We start from the raw sequence: 10,413 nt of genomic DNA, 5'->3' as shown, positions 1-10,413 counted from the left end.
CCCCCGGCCCCGCCGACCTGCTGCTGCCGCGGCAATTTCGCCCTAACCACGACAAAAACAAATCATGAGGAAACAAAACGGGATTTTGCTCAGTCGTCCTCGTAGGAGAACGATGGAATTACGTGGATATTCGTCTCTCTTCACTGTGCGTTGTTCCAGATCTAGAGGGAAGGATTAGCTTTAATGTTGCTGCAGCTCCTCCTCAACACCCTCCCATAGACATAGCTCGGCCTCTGAGCAGAATTCTTCCCCCACTCCGGGAAAGTGTCTGCAATTCAGTTCCTGGATCAAGAGCAGCTGTTTAATAATTTGTGCCCACTCCAAGTGTTCGCTTTTGAGCAGCACAGTCAAACAGATTCAAATTGTGCTCTTGACAGTTCATGGTCGCATACACAAAAGATTCTCACTCAAAAACTGCCTGTTGGGAACTCTGCCTCTTCCCCATCTGCTTCCTACCCCCTGAGCCTGCAGTCCACCCGCTGCAGTGTGGGGAGTGATTCTGCTCTTCTCTGAGCATGGGGAATGATTCTGCTGTGCCATGGGGGGCTGAAGTCCTCAGAGCTGAGATGAATCAGTGAGCTGGCCTGGTAGGGCCAGACTGACCCAAATGCCCAGCGTGAGTGGCAGGTGGACTTGTTTATTTCTCACGTGAGCCTTAAAATCAACATATCCCCTGAGTCTTTTAAAAAAAAAATCACGATTCACTCTACTTTGATTTTCCTGGGAGAGAGGACACAGAGGTTTCCTAGGCAAAGAGGACCATTTCAGAAGCCCAAGGGCAATTCTAGGGATGTTTCAGAAGTCTCCTTTTCACTTCATGGGAACCAGAGTCTCTGGGAAGATCATGCCCTCAGTCTGGCTAGTACAACTGGTAGGTCTAGTTAAAAGCTGATGTAAAAAGCTGCAGCACAAAGGAAGCCATTTGTAGGGAAACTCAACAATGAACTTTATTGGTCCTGCTACCAAACCCATTAACAAAGCTATACACTCTGCAGCATTGTTTCCAGGTCTGGGTTTTGTTAACCAGCTACTGACATATATATGGCCCAGGGCGCTGATGTAACAGGTGCATTCCTCTTGCCAGGAAGGGGTTCAGTTCAGTTACCAGTTTCAGCGAGTTCAGTTTCTAGGTACCACTCTCAAGAGTTTCCTGCTGTAAATAGGGTCTGAAAAGTTCATTGTACAGTGGGATGTATGCATAGCATACATGGCAGCGAAGCTCTGCTCGGGCCATGAGACCTGTGTGCCACAGAAGGAATTTGACTACTCTGGCAACAGCTCTCATTGCTTCTAAGGCAATGGGTCAGACATCCTGGAGGCCAGATCAGGCTCCATCAGCTGGACCACCCTTCAATACTGCATCTTTCAAAGAGTGCTGTGCAACCAGCGCATGTGGCTCGCTCACTCCCACACCAGTAGCACCTGTACTACCATCCATAGCTACAGAAGTGGAGTTCCTCTCTTTAATGCAAGAAATGGAGATGGGGGATAGTGAATTCCAAAGGTTTGCAATACTGAATTACCACTGGGAGCAATGGGTGCCTGTGATTTTCTGTTACTGCACGTACCCCATATCCTTGCTCAAACTCTGGCATTTTCACTCTCTGACATTCACTCTGCCAAATACGTTTGTTTATGTGAGCTTCACAGTGCAAAGTATGGCATCTGCCAGGATGTTTTTCTTGACAAGGAAAGTGAAGGGTTCATCAAAATGTTTCACCTTTTCCTTCTCTCAGGAAGAACCAGTAACCCGGCAAAGAAAGGACCCAGTTAGACAGGGACTTTTGACCCACTCCTGCAGCTGTGTGAAGAACAGAGCTGCTCCTAAATGAGCTGCTGTTATTGTAATCAGCTGATGTCCACGCCTTCCCCTGTTGCACCCAGCAGCAACCTCTCTTCTCTTTGGACATGTTAGTGATCCATTGAGCGGGATTCTTTGGGTCCCATATTTCTAGGGGATGGGTAGCACAGTTCCACTTGCAACTGAGTGCTGACCAAAGTGTTTCACAGATATGACAAAAGATGGATTCAGCCTTGCAGAACCTTTCTTTCTGGACTTGATCGGCAAGAAGGAAAGAATGAAGTTCAGCTTGAGGTTCAGCTGGGTTGAAGGACCATGAGTTAGAAAACAAAACCAAAGCCTATTTGTATTGTGACCTAAAAATTTCACCCAAGAAGTTTCCAAGGGTCCAGAAGAATTTTGCTTTTGAATTAGAACAGCACTTTCTATTCAAATAAAAATCCTAAAACATGTGCTAAAACAAGTCCTTGCTAGCAGCTCTATTTTCTATTTCTCCAGACATTAGTCATTATTAGCATTCTAGTGCAGAAGAGCCTCCATGTAGCAGGACTATCTTCTAAATTACTTTGGATGATAGACATAATGAAGTTAAAAATTTCACTCATCTTTGCCCTGTCATAAATGAAAGCACATATTATACTCATTCAAAAAATAGCTAACCATAGAGTTAGGTTCAAGTTACATTTCCAATGTAGAAATGTTTATGCTGAAAAAGCCTAGATACTTTCTTGGAAGTAGTTTAATGATGTAAAATAGTCCATTAATGGATTTTGACTACTGTGCAGTTTTTAAAATAATGTCCCTTATAATTAGTTGTTTCATCATTCCTTTATGTGCCTTGCTTATTTCAAATTCCAGGGAAAGAAGACTGTTAAGCTGATATAATGAGATAATATCCTTCACTGGCATAAGTAAGGCTATGAGATGGACTGCTACCCACATTGGTAATTATACATGCTCCGTTTCCACAACTGGAACCAGAATGAATACTCTAAAGCATTTTACTGTCTCTGAATAACATTAACTGAAAAAAACAAGTGAGTAACTTGTTTACCTATTAGTATTGGAGGAAGCAACCTGAGCTGTCCTTAAGTCTGTGGAGTCAAACTCATTCAGTGAGCACTTAACACAGGACTAAGGAGGAAAGCCATTTTGCCATCTACATACAATACTTGCTGTGCCAGCTCTGCCACCCCACAGGGTCCCAGTTTCAGGTTCTACATGCCCTGGGAAGTTGCCAGAAGGCAGGGAGAGCATCACAGATTTGTCCAGTTGTGAGACATAAGCTTTATAGGTGAATAAACTTGATGCTTCCATCCCATCTCCTCTGTAGGATATCAAAACGTTCTATGAATATTAACAGTCTTAGGGAGAGAGATGGAAGCATTTTATGCCTATATTGAGATGGCATAAGAGGCAAAGATTTAGCTCATGGTCATATCAGAAATAGGCAGGTCCAATGTCATCACTGTGCTTTTCTGGAAACCTGTTTTGACCAATGATTTGAGGCAAATGCACCTAGTGCCTCTCTGGCCCCACTGACCTCACTGGCACAGCTAGAACAGTTTACTGTTGTGGCTGAGAGGCAGGATTTGTGGTAAAAAGTACACGCACAGAGCAGCTCGATGCTGCAAATGAAGCCCCCAGTGGTCCCTGTGCCTGCGCTGGGTACAGAGCAGCTAAAAAAAGGTCAAGAGGAAAAACATCGGGGTGACCCAGCAGCTCTGCAGTCCCTCCAGGTGGGGCTGCAAACAGGGCTGCAGGCTGTCGCTCAGGAGCGCGTACACTCTGCCATCGCCTGCAGGCAGGGGTCCATCCTGCCACTTTGCCACCTGTGGCCCAGGACTCCCCCAGAGTGAGAAATAAGGGTTGCATTTAAATTCATTGGGAAGAGTCTCTGGTACTTAAAGCCTTTAAAGCTTGCACTGCAAAACCTATCAAAGAGTACTTGCTTTTCATTATTGCATTTTGGTGCTTTTTCAGTAAAAAAGCTTTGTCCTGAATGGCAGCCCGGAAACATCAAATGGAAATACATATTACATGAAGCAGGGGTTTCCAAACAGATCTTGCCTTGGGTACTGCTTGCTGCAGCAACCCTTGCTGCTGGTGGGGATGGCAGCTGGAGCTCTTGGTGTCAGCTGTGGCCAGGGCTCCTGACAGCGATGGTGGCTGCCACCACTGACTTTCCACCAGCCCTACACCTCTGCCCATCCCACCTCCAGCTCACCAGCCACTCGTCAAACCTCCCCCAGCACTCAGATGCCAATCATAAGCTTCCTAATCTATCCCCAGCCACACTGCCTTTTTTTCTTCCTCTTCCTCCTATCCTACTTTCCCCAGCTGACCAGCACCGGCAGTGTGCTGGTAAAAGCTGCCTTTGGTGACAGAGGCTGTGGGGCAGCTTGTGTACAGGTATCACCCTCACAGATGAGCACCTTTCTACACAACACAGAGCAGTTTGAGCGCCAGCAGTACGCTGCAGGCTGCAGGATCTTCATGCCTAGGAAAACTGAATTACAAGCAGCCAGTCACTTCAGAAAAAAAGAAAAAAGGTGTAAGAAAACAGGTGTCTGAAATGTTTGTACCTCCGCAAAATTTTGGTTTCTGTAGAAACTTTTCTCTGAATTTTGGATGCTCAGCTCACCATGGTCTGTTCCTTGCAAGGTATAATGCTTTGCTGAATGTGCAACCCCTTGAATTGATGGGATTCTCTAAATTTTCCTTTTCTGGCTAAGTCATTATGTATCCTGCGTTTATCAAAAATGGCTAGAAATGTAGGACTTTGCCTTTCTCTCAATCTGCATGTCATTCCTTCATAAAGCTTGAAAATACTTTCCCTCTAATATTTGTTCATTTTTCTGTGCTGTATATCCAATTAGACTATTCTGCTGCAGATTCAGAAATGAGAACGGTTCCACCTCCCTTGCACACAGCTCCATTTCTCTTCAGTTTCATTTCCCTCAGGGTCACTGTTAGGTGATGATATGCAGTAATGTCCCCAGTGAGGTGCTGTTTCCATTAGCTTTCCCCTTCAGAGGTGGTCAGAGGTCTGAATTCTTATATGATTTGTTTTCTTGGCTACTTAGAAAATAAGGTTCAGTTCTGATCCCATTTCTATACAGAAATTATTTATTTTCAGGTATTTCTTCCTTTTCCAAAAAGACAGTGTCTTTTACCTCTGGTTTTAAAACAAAAACTATGTTTTGGTGGGTGATTTTTTAAAGCATCATTCCATACTATTTATATAAAAACGGTTATAAAAGGAGGAAGGGATCACATGTGGAGCATAGCATGCACATCCGTACATCCCTATTAAGACCACAGAACATCAGATACATCTACATGAAATCAGTGAGAAAGTAAAACAATGCCTCCTCACATGGATCACAAAGGGTTTTCTGTACATGGGTAAATGCATAAGCTCCATACTAAAATGATGCAGTCAGTTCAGTAGATGTAATCTTTGCTGAATCAAACATGATTCAACATCCACTGTTCTTTCAGTTATGCTATTTTGGCAACTGCATGTGAGGGAGGAGAGGGGATGACAAACCAAGTACAGCAGGTTCCCATTCTTCCCTCAGTGAAGGGTTCTTTTAAAGTTCATATTCTTTTGAGCACTGAAATCGCTTATTTTTCCTGATCATGAAATTCTGACATGTGGGGGCGCTTCGGTGCCTTGCTGCATTTTAGTTTACAAGAGTGATTATTCCCTTAAATGAAATATTACTTGGTAGCCTTATATTGCTCTCCACTTGAGGTCCCTGGTAGGGCTTTGTGAGAGAAGGTGGATACAAATGGCCCTGTCATGGAGCTTGAATAAACTCTTGTGGAAGTGGGTTTTGAGACAAATTAGGGCTAGCATCTTGGGAATCCATGACCCAGAAGTTTGGAGAAGGGGTTTAGACATGCAGTGACTGTTACCTGAAAATCAGAATTATTGCTCATATAGTCAAACCTACAAATAAGCATCAGAGCTGGCATGAATTTCAATCATTATTCCTATATCTTTCATCTAGTTTTGTTGATCTTTCTATGTTTTCATTGTATATTTCCTCTGGTTTATCTACATTTAACTAGATAAAGAATCATAGATCGATATTAGACTGTAATTAAAGCTGGTAAGTTTAAAGCTGTATTAAACTGTATCATTTTCAGCAGAAAATATATTTTTTCTGAATTGGCATCTTCTTCTCTTGAGCAAATCTAGTTGAAACTCCTTAGGGGTATTGCTTGCCCACCCCTGTCCCGCATCTCTTTAGGTGGATGACATCTCCCAGCTGTATTGTTAATTACAGTCTGATGTTATCAGAAGTTGAATTTTCTCTCCCACAAATCTTTTCTCTGCTTCAATACAGAAGCAAAGCAAGTATCAAAGGTCAAGGCTTTTTTCAGAGACAGAAATTTCACCAGAACTCCTGATGTTTTGATAAATGGTCTGTGTTCAGGATAAGTATCAAATTCTTCTGTGAGAGAGAAATTTCAGTTTGCAGTCATCTCAAATTTAAATATAAAACCCAATTATCTGAATTCTTCAAATTGTTTGGAGTAACTTAAAGCCCATGAGAAAACTGGATAGTTCTTTTCCTCCTGGGGAGCAGAAAGCTGTAGAAAATAAACTCTCAAACAGTCCATCTGAACATCAAATGTTTGGCAGAAGCCTTTTCCATTGCACAAGCTAAGGAGTTAACACAAACTTCTTCCTCCTGTATGAATAACTGATGTTCGTTTATGTAGTTTATGAGAGAATGGAAAATCAGTCATTCTCACCAGAGCAGGACTAACTGGGTCTTATTAAGCATCAGGAATGTTATGACTGCTTTCCAGGCACTGAACAGTGTCTGACCTTCCTTTGCCAATCAAACATTTGTAACCGGTCAGGGAAGAGGTAATGACATCATCATTCTTAGCTATTAGGGGGTTTTGTATCCAAAGCTCAGTGTGTATCCAAAGCTTCGATTCTTGCCCTAGAAGATAATCCAGTTGGGAACAGGTGTATCTGGGAAACAGAATCAAATTTTAGGCAACAGTTATGGATACTACATACTATTCATCTGTGTTTATAGATACACATGATCTGGACTGCAGAACTCTTTTGAGCACAGAGTCTGATCAAGCCATATAGTTTTATTGCATTAGAAAGCATCCAGATAATCATTACACTGAGCTGGCCACGTTATTCATCACTGTTGTGGCAAGACTAAGGCATTGCCAAAGGCAGGAATTCTGCTTCTCCTAGCTGGGCAATAGCCTTTGTTTCCCAGAGGGATGTTTCCGAGTCTTGTGAGGTTACCTGTGAGACAGTGCCAGAGACTGTGGTAGTATTTCAAAGCTCAGTTAGAAAACGTGCATGCCTTTGCTCTAGCAGACCCAAGAATGAGTGTCTCAGGATTTTTTTTTTTGACATATCATTCTATCTCTACTGATTTAAAAATAATTGAATAAAGAAATGGCAATGTTTTCTTTTTAGCCATTGTTCCCTCCATGCATATTTGTTTTCTTCAGTCTTTTTTATAGTATTATTGAATAATACACTGTAGAGTGTCTCCATATGAGACATGCATATTATGCTTTTATTTTGTGAACTAGACCATTCTGTACCATCACTTTAAAACAGAGCATTGTGGAATACTTTGGATAAGATGGCCCATAGCCACACTATAAACTGTCATAAAACATCTGCCAGCTTAAATTTACTATTGCAGTATAAAGCTCCTTTGTTTCTTGTTTTCAAGTCAACAGCTCCAGAGATGCATATGTAAACATCTCTCCTTTTTTTCACAGAAAATGTGTTCTACCAGGTTTTACAATGGTATTATACACTGTAATGTCTCATTTTTGACTGATTATCTAAATTAATGTTAGGTAAAGCTCTTCACTTTCAAACCTTCACATCTTTATGTGCACACATAACTTCTACTGTTCTCACAGAGTTGTGTACACACAGAGAAAGGGTAAACACGTGGTAGTGGCCACCACCGTAACCGACAACATGACCATTCTTTTTGCTTCTTTCTTTAACTTTACATGAAACTCATTGTATCAATATTAAATTTCCTCTCTTTATGACTGGCTCTTCACTTATCTGTTAATTTCTGTGCTAAGCCTCCTTCTTTCCTTGTCATCTGCATGTATGGGTGTTCTCTCTCTTGGTTTCATGCCAGAGAGCTGAGGAGATCAAATCATAGTCCACGAGAAGACAGTTTTGTGACCATGAAGGACACACAGTTGCAAAGTATGTTTCTATTCTAAATCCAGCTGCGTGTCCACTTGTAAGAAACCCACAGAACCTATAAACCAAGGAGAAAAGGAGTCAAAGATCAAGTGTCACGTATGAGTAAAAGCCTTTTAGAGGGACAGATTTGTTTTGGCAGCTCAATGGCTGCATGAGTTACTCAAAGGGCTTCTTAACGGTTTTGCAAGTAGAAAGTGTGGACATTTTTCTCCAGCCATTTGTGCAGTGGAAGGGACATGCTGTGCTAGGAGGACTCTGCATGCTGAGGTGGGCTGAAGAGGGGAGGGAGCACTGCAAGCTGTGTCTCTCTAGCATCCACTCCTCCCCAGTGTAGTTACATCTGATGTATAGCTTTTGAATTGGCTCCAGTTGAGGTACCTGCTATTTGTGTCCATTCACCTTTACTCCAACTCAGTTGTCCTCGGACAGCCTGAAAAACTGGATCATAAATGGCTTATTGTCCCTCTCGCACAGTCTGAGAGGTTTTTGACAAGGTGAGGAGATGGTGTGACTGACTCTCAGCCAGCAGCTTGATGAAATATAGCTTGTAACAGAGGCTGCTATGGGGACTTAGAGGAGGATGCTCCTTTCGCTTGTTGTTTGTGAAGCCAAGATTTTCCTGGGGCATGGGGAGAAAATGTGCCTTTTCTATTGGTCTGGGACTTGACTTGATGTGACTGAAGCTTTCCTTGATTGTTTGAATGTTGGAAAAAAAATAATCTCCAGTACCCACCTACGTGATAAAGTCCCTCTCAAAGTGATTGTATGAGAGAGGAACACAGAAGCTTTATAAATAATCTATATTCACATGTTTTTTTTTCAAGGTTAGTTTCTTTCTGGTAATCATTTCTTTAAAATTCATTCTTTCTACATCTCATTTCTTTTCCACATCATGTGCTTCATTTTTCTCTTCAGAAAAGGGCAGGTTTACTTACTCTCTATCCATGTGCATAGTAGAGTTAAAGGGCTGGAGTTTGAAGGGTATGTGGCTGGAATATAACTGTATTGACTTCTGTAGTTATTTCAGAAGTACTTGAGAGAAAAGTCAGGGACAAGTTATTTTTAACAAAGCAAAGCTTATTGTCACAATTGTTTAAAGCTTTGTGGTACAATATAGGCTATGTCAGACAATGTTCATTTTTTAAAAGTACTCTTTTATTGTTTGCAGCCTCCTGCTAGCTGAGAACTTTGATATTTTGTTGGATTTCTCCTTCTCATCACTCAGTTTTGAAATTATTTTCTCCACTAGCCCAGACTAAGAAACTATTCTGAATCACTGCATCTGGTAGCTCTGATGGTCTCCTGTGACTGCCTAATTTATCTGTGTACTTATAGATGAATCATAAGTAAGAGAAAACAAACTTGAACTCTGCCGTTTCCACTTGCTCAAATATATAATTTTAATGAGCAGTAAATTTGCTGGAAAATGCAGTGCCAGTTTTAGTGATAATATCTATATGTGAATTGCACAAAATAACAGGACTAGGCAGACAACTTGACTGAGCTGTTTCCTTTTTAATTGGAGTAGAGGACCAAGATTCCTGAGGGCATTTGAATGATCTTACTAGCCTCAAAGGTTGGTGCCTTCACCTCATTGTGCCTGTTAGACAACACCTCACTTCATTGTTGGCCTCTTTTGAGACTGTTGCTCTGCTGAAGATGACATACTGGCTGGAGGAGGGGCAACCAGAGGCCAGTGCAACAGACCCTCCATCAGACGGTGCAATCACAGTCACTCAAGTGTCTGCCTCAGTTGTGTGGTTTACACCCAGTAGTATAACTCCAACAGTAGAGGACTGATTCTTTCTTCCCTCATGTTTTATCTTGTCTTGTATAGGTTTTTCATTGCTTTCCCTGAAGGTTCTCCCCACTCCTCCAATTTTTCCAGTGTTAAAACTACTTTTTTCTTTCTAGCGCAAGCTGCTGCTCTTAGTCACACATTTCATTAATTACATCACTTTTAGCCATGAATATTCTGTCACATTTTTATGCTACAAATGTCCTGTTTTGCCCTGTTTTACACACCTGCATTGTGAGGAGCTGACTTACCCTAGATATACTTGCTTCCCTGTATTGCCTAAAAAAAGCAGTTTATATAGCTATGTCTGAGTAGAAAACCACATATTGATGTCTCCAATTAGGTGTGTTGAATCTAGTTCTTTTAGTCATCACCAGCATTCTTGGTGACTGCTGGGGGGCACAGAAACATTTTGAAATTCTCTTTCTCGGAGTGGAACTGCCCATGGAACCAAGTGTTAGCCCTTCGGTCCTTTCTCCCTGCTCATCCCTGCCTTTTTGGTCAAGATTAAAATTCATTCCCTTTTCTTACATACCTTTATTTAAAGCTTCCTTACCTCCCTTTTTTTTTTTCTTCCCC

The sequence above is a fragment of the Athene cunicularia genome (assembly GCF_003259725.1).
Source record: "Athene cunicularia isolate RWA chromosome 5 unlocalized genomic scaffold, athCun1 chr5_part1, whole genome shotgun sequence".
NCBI classification, from domain to species: Eukaryota; Metazoa; Chordata; class Aves; order Strigiformes; family Strigidae; genus Athene; species Athene cunicularia.
Note: the sequence above shows the minus strand (reverse complement) of the source record.